The sequence below is a fragment of the Pleurodeles waltl genome, chromosome 2_2 (assembly GCF_031143425.1).
Source record: "Pleurodeles waltl isolate 20211129_DDA chromosome 2_2, aPleWal1.hap1.20221129, whole genome shotgun sequence".
In the NCBI taxonomy this organism is placed as follows: domain Eukaryota; kingdom Metazoa; phylum Chordata; class Amphibia; order Caudata; family Salamandridae; genus Pleurodeles; species Pleurodeles waltl.
Window position 1 is genome coordinate 335731498 of NC_090439.1, and position 22513 is coordinate 335754010.

Consider the following 22513-nt stretch of genomic DNA (forward strand, 5'->3'; position numbering starts at 1 on the left):
TACCCAGAATCCTTTGCAAACGTCAAATATTGGCTAAAAAAACGCATTTTCCTCACATTTCGGTGACAGAAAGTTCTGGAATCTCAGAGGAGCCACAAATTTCCTTCCACCCAGCGTTCCCCCAAGTCTCCCGATAAACATGATTCCTCACTTGTGTGGGTAGGCCTAGCGCCCGCGACAGGAAATGTCCCAAAACGCCACGTGGACATATCCCAACATATCCCATTTTTTTAAAGAAAACAGAGGTGTTTTTTGAAAAGTACCTACCTGTAGATTTTGGCCTCTAGCTCAGCTGGCACCTAGGGAAACCTACCAAACCTGTGCATTTTTGAAAACTAGAGACCTAGGGGAATCCAAGATGGGGTGACTTTTGGGGCTTTGACCAGGTTCTGTTACCCAGAATCCTTTGCAAATCTCAAAATTTGGCTAAAAAAACACATTTTCCTCACATTTCGGTGACAGAAAGTTCTGGAATCTGGGAGGAGCCACATATTTCCTTCCACCCAGCGTTCCCCCAAGTCTCCAGATAAAAATGGTACCTCACTTGTGTGGGTAGGCCTAGCGCCCGCGACAGGATATGACCCAAAACACAACGTGGACACATCACAGACAACAGAGCTGTTTTTTGCAAAGTACCTACCTGTAGATTTTGGCCTCTAGCTCAGCCGGCACCTGGGGAAACCTACCAAACATGTGCATTTTTGAAAACTAGAGACCTAGGGAAATCCAAGATGTGGTGACTTGTGGGGCTCTGACCAGGTTCTGTGACCCAGAATCCTTTGCAAACCTCAATATTTGGCTAAAAAAACATATTTTCCTTACATTTCGGTGACAGAAAGTTCTGGAATCTGAGAGGAGCCACAAATTTCCTTCCAGCCAGCATTCCCCCAAGTCTCCCGATATAAATGGTACCTCACTTGTGTGGGTAGGCCTAGCGGCCGCGACAGAGTATGCCCCAAAACACAACGTGGACACATCACAGAAAACAGAGCAGTTTATTGCAAAGTGGCTACCTGTAGATTTTGGCCTCTAGCTCAGCCGGCACCTAGGGAAACCTACCAAACCTGTGCATTTTTGAAAACTAGAGACCTAGGGGAATCCAAGATGGGTGACTTGTGGGGCTCTGACCAGGTTCTGTTACCCAGAATCCTTTGCAAACCTCACATTTTGGCTAAAAAAACATATTTTCCTCACATTTCGGTGACAGAAAGTTCTGGAATCTGAGAGGAGCCACAAATTTCCTTCCACCCAGCGTTCCCCCAAGTCTCCCGATAAAAATGATACCTCACTTGTGTGGGTAGGCCTAGCGCCCGCGACAGGAAACACCCCAAAACACAACGTGGACACATCCCATTTTTTTAAAGAAAACAGAGCTGTTTTTTGCAAAGTGCCTACCTGTAGATTTTGGCCTCTACCTCAGCCGGCACCTAGGGAAACTTACCAAACCTGTGCATTTTTTAAAACTAGAGACCTAGGGGAATCCAAGATGGGGTGACGTGTGGGGCTCTGACTAGGTTCTGTTACCCAGAATCCTTTGCAAACCTCAAATATTGGCTAAACAAATGCATTTTCCTCACATTTCGGTGACAGAAAGTTCTGGAATCTCAGAGGAGCCACAAATTTCCTTCCACCCAGCGTTCCCCCAAGTCTCCAGATAAAAATGATACCTCACTTGTGTGGGTAGGCCTAGCGCCCGCGACAGGAAATGTCCCAAAACGCCACGTGGACACATCCCATTTTTTGAAAGAAAACAGAGCTGTTTTTTGCAAAGTGCCTACCTGTAGATTTTGGCCTCTAACTCAGCCGGCACCTAGGGAAACTTAAAAAACCTGTGCATTTTTTAAAACTAGAGACCTAGGGGAATCCAAGATGGGGTGACTTGTGGGGCTCTGACCAGGTTCTGTTACCCAGAATCCTTTGCAAACCTCAAATTTTGGCTAAAAAAACATGTTTTCCTCACATTTCGGTGACAGAAAGTTCTGGAATCTGAGAGGAGCCACAAATTTCCTTCCACTCAGCGTTTCCCCAAGTCTCCCGATAAAAATGATACCTCACTTGTGTGCGTAGGCCTAGCAGCCGCAACAGAAGACGCCCCAAAACACAACGTGGACACATCCCATTTTTTGAAAGAAAACGGAGCTGTTTTTTGCAAAGTGCCTACCTGTAGATTTTGGCCTCTACCTCAGCCGGCACCTGGGGAAACCTACCAAACATGTGCATTTTTGAAAACTAAAGACCTAGGGAAATCCAAGATGTGGTGACTTGTGGGGCTCTGACCAGGTTCTGTGACCCAGAATCCTTTGCAAACCTCAATATTTGGCTAAAAAAACATATTTTCCTTACATTTCGGTGACAGAAAGTTCTGGAATCGGAGAGGAGCCACAAATTTCCTTCCAGCCAGCATTCCCCCAAGTCTCCCGATATAAATGGTACCTCACTTGTGTGGGTAGGCCTAGCGGCCGCGACAGGGTATGCCCCAAAAAACAACGTGGACACATCACAGAAAACAGAGCAGTTTTTTGCAAAGTGGCTACCTGTAGATTTTGGCCTCTAGCTCAGCCGGCACCTAGGGAAACCTACCAAACCTGTGCATTTTTGAAAACTAGAGACCTAGGGGAATCCAAGATGGGTGACTTGTGGGGCTATGACCAGGTTCTGTTACCCAGAATCCTTTGCAAACCTCAAATATTGGCTAAAAAAACGCATTTTCCTCACATTTCGGTGACAGAAAGTTCTGGAATCTCAGAGGAGCCACAAATTTCCTTCCACCCAGCGTTCCCCCAAGTCTCCCGATAAACATGATTCCTCACTTGTGTGGGTAGGCCTAGCGCCCGCGACAGGAAATGTCCCAAAACGCCACGTGGACATATCCCAACATATCCCATTTTTTTAAAGAAAACAGAGGTGTTTTTTGAAAAGTACCTACCTGTAGATTTTGGCCTCTAGCTCAGCCGGCACCGAGGGAAACCTACCAAACCTGTGCATTTTTTTAAACTAGAGACCTAGGGGAATCCAAGATGGGGTGACTTGTGGGGCTCTGACCAGGTTCTGTTACCCAGAATCCTTTGCAAACCTCAAAATTTGGCTAAAAAAACACATTTTCCTCTCATTTCGGTGACAGAAAGTTCTGGAATCTGGGAGGAGCCACATATTTCCTTCCACCCAGCGTTCCCCCAAGTCTCCAGATAAAAAAGGTACCTCACTTGTGTGGGTAGGCCTAGCGCCCGCGACAGGATATGCCCCAAAACACAACGTGGACACATCACAGACAACAGAGCTGTTTTTTGCAAAGTACCTACCTGTAGATTTTGGCCTCTAGCTCAGCCTGCACCTAGGGAAACCGACCAAACCTGTGCATTTTTGAAAACTAGAGACCTAGGGGAATACAAGATGGGTGACTTGTGGGGCTCTGACCAGGTTCTGTTACCCAGAATCCTTTGCAAACCTCACATTTTGGCTAAAAAAAACACATTTTCCTCTCATTTCGGTGACAGAAAGTTCTGGAATCTGGGAGGAGCCACATATTTCCTTCCACTCAGCGTTCCCCCAAGTCTCCAGATAAAAAAGGTACCTCACTTGTGTGGGTTGGCCTAGCGCCCGCGACAGGATAGGCCCCAAAACACAACGTGGACACATCACAGACAACAGAGCTGTTTTTTGCAAAGTACCTACCTGTAGATTTTGGCCTCTAGCTCAGCCTGCACCTAGGGAAACCTACCAAACCTGTGCATTTTTGAAAACGAGAGACCTAGGGGAATACAAGATGGGTGACTTGTGGGGCTCTGACCAGGTTCTGTTACCCAGAATCCTTTGCAAACCTCACATTTTGGCTAAAAAAACACATTTTCCTCACATTTCGGTGACAGAAAGTTCTGGAATCTGAGAGGAGCCACAAATTTCCTTCCACCCAGCGTTTCCCCAAGTCTCCCGATAAAAATGATACCTGACTTGTGGGCGTAGGCCTAGCGGCCGTGACAGGAGACGCCCCAAAACACAACGTGGACACATCCCATTTTTTTAAAGAAAACAGAGCTGTTTTTTGCAAAGTGCCTACCTGTAGATTTTGGCCTCTAACTCAGCCGGCACCTAGGGAAACTTATCAAACCTGTGCATTTTTGAAAACTAGAGACCTAGGGGAATCCAAGATGGGGTGACTTGTGGGGCTCTGACCAGGTTCTGTTACCCAGAATCCTTTGCAAACCTCAAATTTTGGCTAAAAAAACATGTTTTCCTCACATTTAGGTGACAGAAAGTTCTGGAATCTGAGAGGAGCCACAAATTTCCTTCCACTCAGCGTTTCCCCAAGTCTCCCGATAAAAATGATATCTCACTTGTGTGCGTAGGCCTAGCAGCCGCGACAGAAGACGCCCCAAAACACAACGTGGACACATCCCATTTTTTGAAAGAAAACGGAGCTGTTTTTTGCAAAGTGCCTACCTGTAGATTTTGGCCTCTACCTCAGCCGGCACCTAGGGAAACTTACCAAACCTGTGCATTTTTGAAAACTAGAGACCTAGGGGAATCCAAGATGGGGTGACTTGTGGGGCTCTGACCAGGTTCTGTTACCCAGAATCCTTTGCAAACATCAGATTTTGCCTAAAAAAACATATTTTCCTCACATTTCGGTGACAGAAAGTTCTGGAATCTGAAAGGAGCCACAAATTTCCTTCCACCCAGCGTTCCCGGAGTCTCCCGATGAAAATTATACCTCACTTGTGTGGGTAGGCCTAGCTCCCGCGACAGGAAACGCCCCAAAACACAACGTGGACACATCCCATTTTTTTAAAGAAAACAGAGCTGTGTTTTGCAAAGTGCCTTCCTGTAGATTTTGGCCTCTAACTCAGCCGGCACCTAGAGAAACTTACAAAACCTGTGCATTTTTGAAAACTAGAGACCTAGGGGAATCCAAGATGGGGTGACTTGTGGGGCTCTGACCAGGTTCTGTTACCCAGAATCCTTTGCAAACATCAGATTTTGGCTAAAAAAACATATTTTCCTCACATTTCGGTGACAGAAAGTTCTGGAATCTGAGAGGAGCCACAAATTTCCTTCCACCCAGCGTTCCCCCAAGTCTCCCGATAAAAACGATACCTCACTTGTGTGGGTAGGCCTAGCGCCCGCGACAGCAAACAACCCAAAACACAACGTGGACACATCCCATTTTTTTAAAGAAAACAGAGCTGTTTTTTGCAAAGTGCCTACCTGTAGATTTTGGCCTCTAGCTCAGCCGGCACCTAGGGAAACCTACCAAACCTGTGCATTTTTGAAAACTAGAGACCTAGGGGAATCCAAGATGGGGTGACTTTTGAGGCTCTGACCCGGTTCTGTTACCCAGAATCCTTTGCAAACCTCAAATTTTGGATAAAAAAACGCATTTTCCTCACATTTCGGTGACAGAAAGTTCTGGAATCTGAGAGGAGCCACAAGTTTCCTTCCACCCAACGTTCCCCCAAGTCTCCTGATAAATATGATACCTCACTTGTGTGGGTAGGCCTAGCGCCCGCGACAGGAAACGCCCCAAAACGCAACGTGGACACATACCATTTTTTGAAAGAAAATAGAGGTGTTTTTTGCAAAGTACCTACCTGTAGATTTTGGCCTCTTGCTCAGCCGGCACCTAGGGAAACCTACCAAACCTGTGCATTTTTTAAAACTAGAGACCTAGGGGAATCCAAGATGGGGTAACTTGTCTGGCTCTGACCAGGTTCTGTTACCCAGAATCCTTTGCAAACCTCAAAATTTGGCTTTCCTTACATTTCGGTGACAGAAAGTTCTGGAATCTGAGAGGAGCCACAAATTTCCTTCCACCCAGCGTTCCCCCAAGCCTCCCGATATAAATGGTACCTCACTTGTGTGGGTAGGCCTAGCGCCCGCGACAGGATATGCCCCAAAACACAACGTGGACACATCACAGTAAACAGAGCTGTTTATTGCAAAGTGTCTACCTGTAGATTTTGGCCTTTAGCTCAGCCGGCACCTAGGGAAATCTACCAAACCTGTGCATTTTTGAAAACTAGAGACAAGGGGGAATCTAAGAAGGGGTGACTTGTGGGGCTCTGACCAGGTTCTGTTACCCAGAATCCTTTGCAAACCTCAAAATTTGGCTAAAAAAACACATTTTCCTCACATTTCGGTGACAGAAAGTTCTGGAATCGGAGAGGAGCCACAAATTTCCTTCCACCCAGCGTTCCCACAAGTCTCCCGATAAAAATGATACCTCACTTGTGTGGGTAGGCCTAGCGCCCGCGACAGGAAACACCCCAAAACACAACGTGGACACATCGCATTTTTTGAAAGAAAACAGAGCTGTTTTTTGCAAAGTGCCTACCTGTAGATTTTGGCCTCTAGCTCAGCCGGCACCTAGGGAAACCTACCAAACCTGTGCATTTTTGAAAACTAGAGACCTAGGGGAATCCAAGATGGGGTGACTTGTGGGGCTCTGACCAGGTTCTGTTACCCAGAATCCTTTGCAAATCTCAAAATGTGGCTAAAAAAACATATTTTCCTCACATTTCGGTGACAGAAAGTTCTGGAATCTGATGGGAGCCACAAATTTCCTTCCACCCAGCGTTCCCCCAAGTCTCCAGATAAAAATGGTACCTCACTTGTGTGGGTAGGCCTAGCACCCGCGACAGGATATGCCCCAAAACACAACATGGACACATCACAGAAAACAGAGTTGTTTTTTGCAAAGTACCTACCTGTAGATTTTGGCCTCTAGCTCAGCCGGCACCTAGAGAAACCTACCTAACCTGTGCATTTTTGAAAACTAGAGACCTAGGGGAATCCAAGATGGGGTGACTTGTGGGGCTCTGACCAGGTTCTGTTACCCAGAATCCTTTGCAAACCTCAATATTTGGCTAAAAAAACATATTTTCCTTACATTTCGGTTACAGAAAGTTCTGGAATCTTAGAGAAGCCACCAATTTCCTTCCACCCAGCATTCCCCCAAGTCTCCCGATATAAATGGTACCTCACTTGTGTAGGTAGGCCTAGCGCCCGCGACAGGATATGCCCCAAAACACAATGTGGACACTTCACAGAAAACAGAGCTGTTTTTTGCAAAGTGGCTACCTGTAGATTTTGGCCTCTAGCTCAGCCGGCACCTAGGGAAACCTACCAAACCTGTGCATTTTTTAAAACTAGAGACCTAGGGGAATCCAAGATGGGTGACTTGTGGGGCTCTGACCAGGTTCTGTTACCCAGAATCCTTTGCAAACCTCAAATATTGGCTAAAAAAACGCATTTTCCTCACATTTCGGTGACAGAAAGTTCTGGAATCTCAGAGGAGCCACAAATTTCCTTCCACCCAGCGTTCCTCCAAGTCTCCCGATAAAAATGATACCTCACTTGTGTGGGTAGGCCTAGCGCCCGCGACAGGAAATGTCCCAAAATGCCACGTGGACACATCCCATTTTTTTAAAGAAAACAGAGGTGTTTTTTGCAAAGTACCTACCTGTAGATTTTGGCCTCTAGCTCAGCCGGCACCTAGGGAAACCTACCAAACCTGTGCATTTTTTAAAACTAGAGACCTAGGGGAATCCAAGATGGGGTGACTTGTGGGGCTCTGACCAGGTTCTGTTACACAGAATCCTTTGCAAACCTCACAATTTGGCTAAAAAAACATATTTTCCTTACATTTCGGTGACAGAAAGTTCTGGAATCTGAGAGGAGCCACAAATTTCCTTCCACCCAGCGTTCCCCCAAGTCTCCCGATATAAATGGTACCTCACTTGTGTAGTTAGGCCTAGCGCCCGCGACAGGATATGCCCCAAAACACAACGTGGACACATCACAGAAAACAGAGCTGTTTTTTGCAAAGTGCCTACCTGTAGATTTTGGCCTCTAGCTCAGCCGGCACCTAGGGAAACCTACCAAACCTGTGCATTTTTTATAACTAGAGACCCAGGGGAATCCAAGATGGGGTGACTTGTGGGGCTTTGACCAGGTTCTGTTACCCAGAATCCTTTGCAAACCTCACATTTTGGCTAAAAAAACACATTTTCCTCACATTTCGGTGACAGAAAGTTCTTGAATCTGAGAGGAGCCACAAATTTCCTTCCACCCAGCGTTCCCCCAAGTCTCCCGATATAAATGGTACCTCACTTGTGTAGGTAGGTCTAGCGCCCGCGACAGGATATGCCCCAAAACACAACGTGGACACATCACAGAAAACAGAGCTGTTTTTTGCAAAGTGCCTACCTGTAGATTTTGGCCTCTAGCTCAGCCGGCACCTAGGGAAACCTACCAAACCTGTGCATTTTTTAAAACTAGAGACCTAGCGGAATCCAAGATGGGGTGACTTGTGGGGCTTTGACCAGGTTCTGTTACCCAGAATCCTTTGCAAACCTCAAAATTTGGCTAAAAAAACACATTTTCCTCACATTTCGGTGACAGAAAGTTCTGGAATCTGGGAGGAGCCACATATTTCCTTCCACCCAGCGTTCCCCCAAGTCTCCAGATAAAAAAGGTACCTCACTTGTGTGGGTAGGCCTAGCGCCCGCGACAGGATGTGCCCCAAAACACAACGTGGACACATCACAGAATACAGAGCTGTTTTTTGCAAAGTACCTACCTGTAGATTTTGGCCTCTAGCTCAGCCGGCACCTAGGGAAACCTACCAAACCTGTGCATTCTTGAAAACTAGAGACCTAGGGGAATCCAAGATGGGGTGACTTGTGGGGCTCTGACCCAGTTCTGTTACCCAGAATCCTTTGCATACCTCAAATATTGGCTAAAAAAACACATTTTCCTCACATTTCGGTGACAGAAAGTTCTGGAATCTGAGAGGAGCCACAAATTTCCTTCCACCCAGCGTTCCCCCAAGTCTCCAGATAAAAAAGGTACCTCACTTGTGTGGGTAGGCCTAGCGCCCGCGACAGGATGTGCCCCAAAACACAACGTGGACACATCACAGAAAACAGAGCTGTTTTTTGCAAAGTACCTACCTGTAGATTTTGGCCTCTAGCTCAGCCTGCACCTAGGGAAACCTACCAAACTTGTGCATTTTTTAAAATTAGAGACCTAGGGGAATACAAGATGGGTGACTTGTGGGGCTCTGACCAGGTTCTGTTACCCAGAATCCTTTGCAAACCTCACATTTTGGCTAAAAAAACACATTTTCCTCACATTTCGGTGACAGAAAGTTCTGGAATCTGAGAGGAGCCACAAATTTCCTTCCACCCAGCGTTCCCCCAAGTCTCCCGATATAAATGGTACCTCACTTGTGTAGGTAGGCCTAGCGCCCGCGACAGAATATGCCCCAAAACACAACGTGGACACATCACAGAAAACAGAGCTGTTTTTTGCAAAGTGCCTACCTGTAGATTTTGGCCTCTAGCTCAGCCGGCACCTAGGGAAACCTACCAAACCTGTGCATTTTTTAAAACTAGAGACCTAGGGGAATCCAAGATGGGGTGACTTGTGGGGCTTTGACCAGGTTCTGTTACCCAGAATCCTTTGCAAACTTCAAAATTTGGCTAAAAAAACACATTTTCCTCACATTTCGGTGACAGAAAGTTCTGGAATCTGGGAGGAGCCACATATTTCCTTCCACCCAGCATTCCCCCAAGTCTCCAGATAAAAAAGGTACCTCACTTGTGTGGGTAGGCCTAGCGCCCGCGACAGGATATGCCCCAAAACACAACGTGGACACATCACAGACAACAGAGCTGTTTTTTGCAAAGTACCTACCTGTAGATTTTGGCCTCTAGCTCAGCCTGCACCTAGGGAAACCTACCAAACTTGTGCATTTTTGAAAACTAGAGACCTAGGGGAATCCAAGATGGGGTGACTTGTGGGGCTCTGACCAGGTTCTGTTACCCAGAATCCTTTGCAAACATCAGATTTTGGCTAAAAAAACATATTTTCCTCACATTTCGGTGACAGAAAGTTCTGGAATCTGAGAGGAGCCACAAATTTCCTTCCACCCAGCGTTCCCCCAAGTCTCCCGATAAAAACGATACCTCACTTGTGTGGCTAGGCCTAGCGCCCGCGACAGCAAACAACCCAAAACACAACGTGGACACATCCCATTTTTTTAAAGAAAACAGAGCTGTTTTTTGCAAAGTGCCTACCTGTAGATTTTGGCCTCTAGCTCAGCCGGCACCTAGGGAAACCTACCAAACCTGTGCATTTTTGAAAACTAGAGACCTAGGGGAATCCAAGATGGGGTGACTTTTGAGGCTCTGACCCGGTTCAGTTACCCAGAATCCTTTTCAAACCTCAAATTTTGGATAAAAAAACGCATTTTCCTCACATTTCGGTGACAGAAAGTTCTGGAATCTGAGAGGAGCCACAAGTTTCCTTCCACCCAACGTTCCCCCAAGTCTCCTGATAAATATGATACCTCACTTGTGTGGGTAGGCCTAGCGCCCGCGACAGGAAACGCCCCAAAACGCAACGTGGACACATACCATTTTTTGAAAGAAAATAGAGGTGTTTTTTGCAAAGTACCTACCTGTAGATTTTGGCCTCTTGCTCAGCCGGCACCTAGGGAAACCTACCAAACCTGTGCATTTTTTAAAACTAGAGACCTAGGGGAATCCAAGATGGGGTAACTTGTCTGGCTCTGACCAGGTTCTGTTACCCAGAATCCTTTGCAAACCTCAAAATTTGGCTTTCCTTACATTTCGGTGACAGAAAGTTCTGGAATCTGAGAGGAGCCACAAATTTCCTTCCACCCAGCGTTCCCCCAAGCCTCCCGATATAAATGGTACCTCACTTGTGTGGGTAGGCCTAGCGCCCGCGACAGGATATGCCCCAAAACACAACGTGGACACATCACAGTAAACGGAGCTGTTTATTGCAAAGTGCCTACCTGTAGATTTTGGCCTTTAGCTCAGCCGGCACCTAGGGAAATCTACCAAACCTGTGCATTTTTGAAAACTAGAGACAAGGGGGAATCTAAGAAGGGGTGACTTGTGGGGCTCTGACCAGGTTCTGTTACCCAGAATCCTTTGCAAACCTCAAAATTTGGCTAAAAAAACACATTTTCCTCACATTTCGGTGACAGAAAGTTCTGGAATCGGAGAGGAGCCACAAATTACCTTCCACCCAGCGTTCCCCCAAGTCTCCCGATATAAATGGTACCTCACTTGTGTGGGTAGGCCTAGCGGCCGCGACAGGGTATGCCCCAAAACACAACGTGGACATATCACAGAAAACAGAGCAGTTTTTTGCAAAGTGGCTACCTGTAGATTTTGGCCTCTAGCTCAGCCGGCACCTAGGGAAACCTACCAAACCTGTGCATTTTTGAAAACTAGAGACCTAGGGGAATCCAAGATGGGTGACTTGTGGGGCTCTGACCCAGTTCTGTTACCCAGAATCCTTTGCAAACCTCAAATATTGGCTAAAAAAAAGCATTTTCCTCACATTTCGGTGACAGAAAGTTCTGGAATCTCAGAGAAGCCACAAATTTCCTTCCACCCAGCGTTCCCCGAAGTCTCCCGATAAAAATGATACCTCACTTGTGTGGGTAGGCCTAGCGCCCGCGACAGGAAATGTCCCAAAACGCCACGTGGACACATCCCATTTTTTTAAAGAAAACAGAGGTGTTTTTTGCAAAGTACCCACCTGTAGATTTTGGCCTCTAGCTCAGCCGGCACCTAGGGAAACCTACCAAACCTGTGCATTTTTTAAAACTAGAGACCTAGGGGAATCCAAGATGGGGTGACTTGTGGGGCTCTGACCAGGTTCTGTTACACAGAATCCTTTGCAAACCTCACAATTTGGCTAAAAAAACATATTTTCCTTACATTTCGGTGACAGAAAGTTCTGGAATCTGAGAGGAGCCACAAATTTCCTTCCACCCAGCGTTTCCCCAAGTCTCCCGATATAAATGGTACCTCACTTGTGTAGTTAGGCCTAGCGCCCGCGACAGGATATGCCCCAAAACACAACGTGGACACATCACAGAAAACAGAGCTGTTTTTTGCAAAGTGCCTACCTGTAGATTTTGGCCTCTAGCTCAGCCGGCACCTAGGGAAACCTACCAAACCTGTGCATTTTTTATAACTAGAGACCCAGGGGAATCCAAGATGGGGTGACTTGTGGGGCTTTGACCAGGTTCTGTTACCCAGAATCCTTTGCAAACCTCACATTTTGGCTAAAAAAACACATTTTCCTCACATTTCGGTGACAGAAAGTTCTGGAATCTGAGAGGAGCCACAAATTTCCTTCCACCCAGCGTTCCCCCAAGTCTCCCGATATAAATGGTACCTCACTTGTGTAGGTAGGTCTAGCGCCCGCGACAGGATATGCCCCAAAACACAACGTGGACACATCACAGAAAACAGAGCTGTTTTTTGCAAAGTGCCTACCTGTAGATTTTGGCCTCTAGCTCAGCCGGCACCTAGGGAAACCTACCAAACCTGTGCATTTTTTAAAACTAGAGACCTAGCGGAATCCAAGATGGGGTGACTTGTGGGGCTTTGACCAGGTTCTGTTACCCAGAATCCTTTGCAAACCTCAAAATTTGGCTATAAAAACACATTTTCCTCACATTTCGGTGACAGAAAGTTCTGGAATCTGGGAGGAGCCACATATTTCCTTCCACCCAGCGTTCCCCCAAGTCTCCAGATAAAAAAGGTACCTCACTTGTGTGGGTAGGCCTAGCGCCCGCGACAGGATGTGCCCCAAAACACAACGTGGACACATCACAGACAACAGAGCTGTTTTTTGCAAAGTACCTACCTGTAGATTTTGGCCTCTAGCTCAGCCTGCACCTAGGGAAACCTACCAAACTTGTGCATTTTTTAAAATTAGAGACCTAGGGGAATACAAGATGGGTGACTTGTGGGGCTCTGACCAGGTTCTGTTACCCAGAATCCTTTGCAAACCTCACATTTTGGCTAAAAAAACACATTTTCCTCACATTTCGGTGACAGAAAGTTCTGGAATCTGAGAGGAGCCACAAATTTCCTTCCACCCAGCGTTCCCCCAAGTCTCCCGATATAAATGGTACCTCACTTGTGTAGGTAGGCCTAGCGCCCGCGACAGAATATGCCCCAAAACACAACGTGGACACATCACAGAAAACAGAGCTGTTTTTTGCAAAGTGCCTACCTGTAGATTTTGGCCTCTAGCTCAGCCGGCACCTAGGGAAACCTACCAAACCTGTGCATTTTTTAAAACTAGAGACCTAGGGGAATCCAAGATGGGGTGACTTGTGGGGCTTTGACCAGGTTCTGTTACCCAGAATCCTTTGCAAACCTCAAAATTTGGCTAAAAAAACACATTTTCCTCACATTTCGGTGACAGAAAGTTCTGGAATCTGAGAGGAGCCACATATTTCCTTCCACCCAGCATTCCCCCAAGTCTCCAGATAAAAAAGGTACCTCACTTGTGTGGGTAGGCCTAGCGCCCGCGACAGGATATGCCCCAAAACACAACGTGGACACATCACAGACAACAGAGCTGTTTTTTGCAAAGTACCTACCTGTAGATTTTGGCCTCTAGCTCAGCCTGCACCTAGGGAAACCTACCAAACTTGTGCATTTTTGAAAACTAGAGACCTAGGGGAATCCAAGATGGGGTGACTTGTGGGGCTCTGACCAGGTTCTGTTACCCAGAATCCTTTGCAAACATCAGATTTTGGCTAAAAAAACATATTTTCCTCACATTTCGGTGACAGAAAGTTCTGGAATCTGAGAGGAGCCACAAATTTCCTTCCACCCAGCGTTCCCCCAAGTCTCCCGATAAAAACGATACCTCACTTGTGTGGCTAGGCCTAGCGCCCGCGACAGCAAACAACCCAAAACACAACGTGGACACATCCCATTTTTTTAAAGAAAACAGAGCTGTTTTTTGCAAAGTGACTACCTGTAGATTTTGGCCTCTAGCTCAGCCGGCACCTAGGGAAACCTACCAAACCTGTGCATTTTTGAAAACTAGAGACCTAGGGGAATCCAAGATGGGGTGACTTTTGAGGCTCTGACCCGGTTCAGTTACCCAGAATCCTTTTCAAACCTCAAATTTTGGATAAAAAAACGCATTTTCCTCACATTTCGGTGACAGAAAGTTCTGGAATCTGAGAGGAGCCACAAGTTTCCTTCCACCCAACGTTCCCCCAAGTCTCCTGATAAATATGATACCTCACTTGTGTGGGTAGGCCTAGCGCCCGCGACAGGAAACGCCCCAAAACGCAACGTGGACACATACCATTTTTTGAAAGAAAATAGAGGTGTTTTTTGCAAAGTACCTACCTGTAGATTTTGGCCTCTTGCTCAGCCGGCACCTAGGGAAACCTACCAAACCTGTGCATTTTTTAAAACTAGAGACCTAGGGGAATCCAAGATGGGGTAACTTGTCTGGCTCTGACCAGGTTCTGTTACCCAGAATCCTTTGCAAACCTCAAAATTTGGCTTTCCTTACATTTCGGTGACAGAAAGTTCTGGAATCTGAGAGGAGCCACAAATTTCCTTCCACCCAGCGTTCCCCCAAGCCTCCCGATATAAATGGTACCTCACTTGTGTGGGTAGGCCTAGCGCCCGCGACAGGATATGCCCCAAAACACAACGTGGACACATCACAGTAAACGGAGCTGTTTATTGCAAAGTGCCTACCTGTAGATTTTGGCCTTTAGCTCAGCCGGCACCTAGGGAAATCTACCAAACCTGTGCATTTTGGAAAACTAGAGACAAGGGGGAATCTAAGAAGGGGTGACTTGTGGGGCTCTGACCAGGTTCTGTTACCCAGAATCCTTTGCAAACCTCAAAATTTGGCTAAAAAAACACATTTTCCTCACATTTCGGTGACAGAAAGTTCTGGAATCGGAGAGGAGCCACAAATTTCCTTCCACCCAGCGTTCCCACAAGTCTCCCGATAAAAATGATACCTCACTTGTGTGGGTAGGCCTAGCGCCCGCGACAGGAAACACCCCAAAACACAACGTGGACACATCGCATTTTTTGAAAGAAAACAGAGCTGTTTTTTGCAAAGTGCCTACCTGTAGATTTTGGCCTCTAGCTCAGCCGGCACCTAGGGAAACCTACCAAACCTGTGCATTTTTGAAAACTAGAGACCTAGGGGAATCCAAGATGGGGTGACTTGTGGGGCTCTGACCAGGTTCTGTTACCCAGAATCCTTTGCAAATCTCAAAATGTGGCTAAAAAAACATATTTTCCTCACATTTCGGTGACAGAAAGTTCTGGAATCTGATGGGAGCCACAAATTTCCTTCCACCCAGCGTTCCCCCAAGTCTCCAGATAAAAATGGTACCTCACTTGTGTGGGTAGGCCTAGCACCCGCGACAGGATATGCCCCAAAACACAACATGGACACATCACAGAAAACAGAGTTGTTTTTTGCAAAGTACCTACCTGTAGATTTTGGCCTCTAGCTCAGCCGGCACCTAGAGAAACCTACCTAACCTGTGCATTTTTGAAAACTAGAGACCTAGGGGAATCCAAGATGGGGTGACTTGTGGGGCTCTGACCAGGTTCTGTTACCCAGAATCCTTTGCAAACCTCAATATTTGGCTAAAAAAACATATTTTCCTTACATTTCGGTTACAGAAAGTTCTGGAATCTTAGAGAAGCCACCAATTTCCTTCCACCCAGCATTCCCCCAAGTCTCCCGATATAAATGGTACCTCACTTGTGTAGGTAGGCCTAGCGCCCGCGACAGGATATGCCCCAAAACACAATGTGGACACTTCACAGAAAACAGAGCTGTTTTTTGCAAAGTGGCTACCTGTAGATTTTGGCCTCTAGCTCAGCCGGCACCTAGGGAAACCTACCAAACCTGTGCATTTTTGAAAACTAGAGACCTAGGGGAATCCAAGATGGGGTGACGTGTGGGGCTCTGACCAGGTTCTGTTACCCAGAATCCTTTGCAAACCTCAAATATTGGCTAAAAAAACGCATTTTCATCACATTTCGGTGACAGAAAGTTCTGGAATCTGAGACGAGCCACAAATTTCCTTCCACCCAGCGTTCCCCCAAGTCTCCCGATATAAATGGTACCTCACTTGTGTGGGTAGGCCTAGCGGCCGCGACAGGGTATACCCCAAAACACAACGTGGACACATCACAGAAAACAGAGCAGTTTTTTGCAAAGTGGCTACCTGTAGATTTTGGCCTCTAGCTCAGCCGGCACCTAGGGAAACCTACCAAACCTGTGCATTTTTGAAAACTAGAGACCTAGGGGAATCCAAGATGGGTGACTTGTGGGGCTCTGACCAGGTTCTGTTACCCAGAATCCTTTGCAAACCTCAAATATTGGCTAAAAAAACGCATTTTCCTCACATTTCGGTGACAGAAAGTTCTGGAATCTCAGAGGAGCCACAAATTTCCTTCCACCCAGCGTTCCCCCAAGTCTCCCGATAAAAATGATACCTCACTTGTGTGGGTAGGCCTAGCGCCCGCGACAGGAAATGTCCCAAAACGCCACGTGGACACATCCCATTTTTTTAAAGAAAACAGAGGTGTTTTTTGCAAAGTACCCACCTGTAGATTTTGGCCTCTAGCTCAGCCGGCACCTAGGGAAACCTACCAAACCTGTGCATTTTTTAAAACTAGAGACCTAGGGGAATCCAAGATGGGTGACTTGTGGGGCTCTGACCAGGTTCTGTTACCCAGAATCCTTTGCAAACCTCAAATATTGGCTAAAAAAATGCATTTTCATCACATTTCGGTGACAGAAAGTTCTGGAATCTGAGACGAGCAACAAATTTCCTTCCACCCAGCGTTCCCCCAAGTCTCCCGATATAAATGGTACCTCACTTGTGTGGGTAGGCCTAGCGGCCGCGACAGGGTATGCCCCAAAACACAACGTGGACATATCACAGAAAACAGAGCAGTTTTTTGCAAAGTGGCTACCTGTAGATTTTGGCCTCTAGCTCAGCCGGCACCTAGGGAAACCTACCAAACCTGTGCATTTTTGAAAACTAGAGACCTATGGGAATCCAAGATGGGTGACTTGTGGGGCTCTGACCAGGTTCTGTTACCCAGAATCCTTTGCAAACCTCAAATATTGGCTAAAAAAAAGCATTTTCCTCACATTTCGGTGACAGAAAGTTCTGGAATCTCAGAGAAGCCACAAATTTCCTTCCACCCAGCGTTCCCCGAAGTCTCCCGATAAAAATGATACCTCACTTGTGTGGGTAGGCCTAGCGCCCGCGACAGGAAATGTCCCAAAACGCCACGTGGACACATCCCATTTTTTTAAAGAAAACAGAGGTGTTTTTTGCAAAGTACCCACCTGTAGATTTTGGCCTCTAGCTCAGCCGGCACCTAGGGAAACCTACCAAACCTGTGCATTTTTTAAAACTAGAGACCTAGGGGAATCCAAGATGGGTGACTTGTGGGGCTCTGACCAGGTTCTGTTACCCAGAATCCTTTGCAAACCTCAAATATTGGCTAAAAAAACGCATTTTCCTCACATTTCGGTGACAGAAAGTTCTGGAATCTCAGAGGAGCCACAAATTTCCTTCCACCCAGCGTTCCTCCAAGTCTCCCGATAAAAATGATACCTCACTTGTGTGGGTAGGCCTAGCGCCCGCGACAGGAAATGTCCCAAAATGCCACGTGGACACATCCCATTTTTTTAAAGAAAACAGAGGTGTTTTTTGCAAAGTACCTACCTGTAGATTTTGGCCTCTAGCTCAGCCGGCACCTAGGGAAACCTACCAAACCTGTGCATTTTTTAAAACTAGAGACCTAGGGGAATCCAAGATGGGGTGACTTGTGGGGCTCTGACCAGGTTCTGTTACACAGAATCCTTTGCAAACCTCACAATTTGGCTAAAAAAACATATTTTCCTTACATTTCGGTGACAGAAAGTTCTGGAATCTGAGAGGAGCCACAAATTTCCTTCCACCCAGCGTTCCCCCAAGTCTCCCGATATAAATGGTACCTCACTTGTGTAGTTAGGCCTAGCGCCCGCGACAAGATATGCCCCAAAACACAACGTGGACACATCACAGAAAACAGAGCTGTTTTTTGCAAAGTGCCTACCTGTAGATTTTGGCCTCTAGCTCAGCCGGCACCTAGGGAAACCTACCAAACCTGTGCATTTTTTATAACTAGAGACCCAGGGGAATCCAAGATGGGGTGACTTGTGGGGCTTTGACCAGGTTCTGTTACCCAGAATCCTTTGCAAACCTCAAAATTTGGCTAAAAAAACACATTTTCCTCACATTTCGGTGACAGAAAGTTCTGGAATCTGGGAGGAGCCACATATTTCCTTCCACCCAGCGTTCCCCCAAGTCTCCAGATAAAAAAGGTACCTCACTTGTGTGGGTAGGCCTAGCGCCCGCGACAGGATATGCCCCAAAACACAACGTGGACACATCACAGACAACAGAGCTGTTTTTTGCAAAGTACCTACGTGTAGATTTTGGCCTCTAGCTCAGCCTGCACCTAGGGAAACCTACCAAACCTGTGCATTTTTGAAAACTAGAGACCTAGGGGAATACAAGATGGGGTGACTTGTGGGGCTCTGACCAGGTTCTGTTACACAGAATCCTTTGCAAACCTCACAATTTGGCTAAAAAAACATATTTTCCTTACATTTCGGTGACAGAAAGTTCTGGAATCTGAGAGGAGCCACAAATTTCCTTCCACCCAGCGTTCCCCCAAGTCTCCCGATATAAATGGTACCTCACTTGTGTAGGTAGGCCTAGCGCCCGCGACAGGATATGCCCCAAAACACAATGTGGACACTTCACAGAAAACAGAGCTGTTTTTTGCAAAGTGGCTACCTGTAGATTTTGGCCTCTAGCTCAGCCGGCACCTAGGGAAACCTACCAAACCTGTGCATTTTTGAAAACTAGAGACCTAGGGGAATCCAAGATGGGGTGACGTGTGGGGCTCTGACCAGGTTCTGTTACCCAGAATCCTTTGCAAACCTCAAATATTGGCTAAAAAAACGCATTTTCATCACATTTCGGTGACAGAAAGTTCTGGAATCTGAGACGAGCCACAAATTTCCTTCCACCCAGCGTTCCCCCAAGTCTCCCGATATAAATGGTACCTCACTTGTGTGGGTAGGCCTAGCGGCCGCGACAGGGTATACCCCAAAACACAACGTGGACACATCACAGAAAACAGAGCAGTTTTTTGCAAAGTGGCTACCTGTAGATTTTGGCCTCTAGCTCAGCCGGCACCTAGGGAAACCTACCAAACCTGTGCATTTTTGAAAACTAGAGACCTAGGGGAATCCAAGATGGGTGACTTGTGGGGCTCTGACCAGGTTCTGTTACCCAGAATCCTTTGCAAACCTCAAATATTGGCTAAAAAAACGCATTTTCCTCACATTTCGGTGACAGAAAGTTCTGGAATCTCAGAGGAGCCACAAATTTCCTTCCACCCAGCGTTCCCCCAAGTCTCCCGATAAAAATGATACCTCACTTGTGTGGGTAGGCCTAGCGCCCGCGACAGGAAATGTCCCAAAACGCCACGTGGAAACATCCCATTTTTTTTAAAGAAAACAGAGGTGTTTTTTGAAAAGTACCCACCTGTAGATTTTGGCCTCTAGCTCAGCCGGCACCTAGGGAAACCTACCAAACCTGTGCATTTTTTAAAACTAGAGACCTAGGGGAATCCAAGATGGGTGACTTGTGGGACTCTGACCAGGTTCTGTTACCCAGAATCCTTTGCAAACCTCAAATATTGGCTAAAAAAACGCATTTTCATCACATTTCGGTGACAGAAAGTTCTGGAATCTGAGACGAGCCACAAATTTCCTTCCACCCAGCGTTCCCCCAAGTCTCCCGATATAAATGGTACCTCACTTGTGTGGGTAGGCCTAGCGGCCGCGACAGGGTATGCCCCAAAACACAACGTGGACATATCACAGAAAACAGAGCAGTTTTTTGCAAAGTGGCTACCTGTAGATTTTGGCCTCTAGCTCAGCCGGCACCTAGGGAAACCTACCAAACCTGTGCATTTTTGAAAACTAGAGACCTAGGGGAATCCAAGATGGGTGACTTGTGGGGCTCTGACCAGGTTCTGTTACCCAGAATCCTTTGCAAACCTCACATTTTGGCTAAAAAAACACATTTTCCTCACATTTCGGTGACAGAAAGTTCTGGAATCTGAGAGGAGCCACAAATTTCCTTCCACCCAGCGTTCCCCCAAGTCTCCCGATATAAATGGTACCTCACTTGTGTAGGTAGGTCTAGCGCCCGCGACAGGATATGCCCCAAAACACAACGTGGACACATCACAGAAAACAGAGCTGTTTTTTGCAAAGTGCCTACCTGTAGATTTTGGCCTCTAGCTCAGCCGGCACCTAGGGAAACCTACCAAACCTGTGCATTTTTTAAAACTAGAGACCTAGCGGAATCCAAGATGGGGTGACTTGTGGGGCTTTGACCAGGTTCTGTTACCCAGAATCCTTTGCAAACCTCAAAATTTGGCTAAAAAAACACATTTTCCTCACATTTCGGTGACAGAAAGTTCTGGAATCTGGGAGGAGCCACATATTTCCTTCCACCCAGCATTCCCCCAAGTCTCCAGATAAAAAAGGTACCTCACTTGTGTGGGTAGGCCTAGCGCCCGCGACAGGATATGCCCCAAAACACAACGTGGACACATCACAGACAACAGAGCTGTTTTTTGCAAAGTACCTACCTGTAGATTTTGGCCTCTAGCTCAGCCTGCACCTAGGGAAACCTACCAAACTTGTGCATTTTTGAAAACTAGAGACCTAGGGGATTTACAAGATGGGTGACTTGTGGGGCTCTGACCAGGTTCTGTTACCCAGAATCCTTTGCAAACCTCACATTTTGGCTAAAAAAACACATTTTCCTCACATTTCGGTGACAGAAAGTTCTGGAATCTGAGAGGAGCCACAAATTTCCTTCCACCCAGCGTTTCCCCAAGTCTCCCGATAAAAATGATACCTCACTTGTGTGCGTAGGCCTAGCGGCCGTGACAGGAGACGTCCCAAAACACAACGTGGACACATCCCATTTTTTGAAAGAAAACGGAGCTGTTTTTTGCAAAGTGCCTACCTGTAGATTTTGGCCTCTACCTCAGCCGGCACCTGGGGAAACCTACCAAACATGTGCATTTTTGAAAACTAGAGACCTAGGGAAATCCAAGATGTGGTGACTTGTGGGGCTCTGACCAGGTTCTGTTACCCAGAATCCTTTGCAAACCTCAATATTTGGCTAAAAAAACATATTTTCCTTACATTTCGGTGACAGAAAGTTCTGGAATCTGAGAGGAGCCACAAATTTCCTTCCAGCCAGCATTCCCCCAAGTCTCCCGATATAAATGGTACCTCACTTGTGTGGGTAGGCCTAGCGGCCGCGACAGGGTGTACCCCAAAACACAACGTGGACACATCACAGAAAACAGAGCAGTTTTTTGCAAAGTGGCTACCTGTAGATTTTGGCCTCTAGCTCAGCCGGCACCTAGGGAAACCTACCAAACCTGTGCATTTTTCAAAACTAGAGACCTAGGGGAATCCAAGATGGGTGACTTGTGGGGCTATGAACAGGTTCTGTTACCCAGAAAACTTTGCAAACCTCAAATATTGGCTAAAAAAACGCATTTTCCTCACATTTCGGTGACAGAAAGTTCTGGAATCTCAGAGGAGCCACAAATTTCCTTCCACCCAGCGTTCCCCCAAGTCTCCCGATAAAAATGATACCTCACTTGTGTGGGTAGGCCTAGCGCCCGCGACAGGAAATGTCCCAAAACGCCACGTGGACACATCCCATTTTTTTAAAGAAAACAGGGGTGTTTTTTGAAAAGTACCTACCTGTAGATTTTGGCCTCTAGCTCAGCCGGCACCTAGGGAAACCTACCAAACCTGTGCATTTTTTAAAACTAGAGACCTAGGGGAATCCAAGATGGGGTGACTTGTGGGGCTCTGACCAGGTTCTGTTACCCAGAATCCTTTGCAAACCTCAAAATTTGGCTAAAAAAACACATTTTCCTCACATTTCAGTGACAGAAAGTTCTGGAATCTGAGAGGAGCCACAAATTTCCTTCCACCCAGCGTTCCTCCAAGTCTCCCGATAAAAATGATACCTCACTTGTGTGGGTAGGCCTAGCGCCCGCGGCAGGAAACACCCCAAAACACAGCGTGGACACATCCCATTTTTTGAAAGAAAACAGAGCTGTTTTTTTGCAAAGTGCCTACCTGTAGATTTTGGCCTCTAGCTCAGCCGGCACCTAGGGAAACCTACCAAACCTGTGCATTTTTGAAAACTAGAGACCTAGGGGAATCCAAGATGAGGTGACTTGTGGGGCTCTGACCAGGTTCTGTTACCCAGAATCCTTTGCAAACCTCACAATTTGGCTAAAAAAACAAATTTTCCTTACATTTAGGTGAGAGAAAGTTCTGGAATCTGAGAGGAGCCACAAATTTCCTTCCACCCAGCGTTCCCCCAAGTCTCCCGATATAAATGGTACGTCACTTGTGTGGGTAGGCCTAGCGCCCGCGACAGGATATGCCCCAAAACACAACATGGACACATCACAGACAACAGAGCTGTTTTTTGCTAAGTACCTACCTGTAGATTTTGGCCTCTAGCTCAGCCGGCACCCAGGGAAAC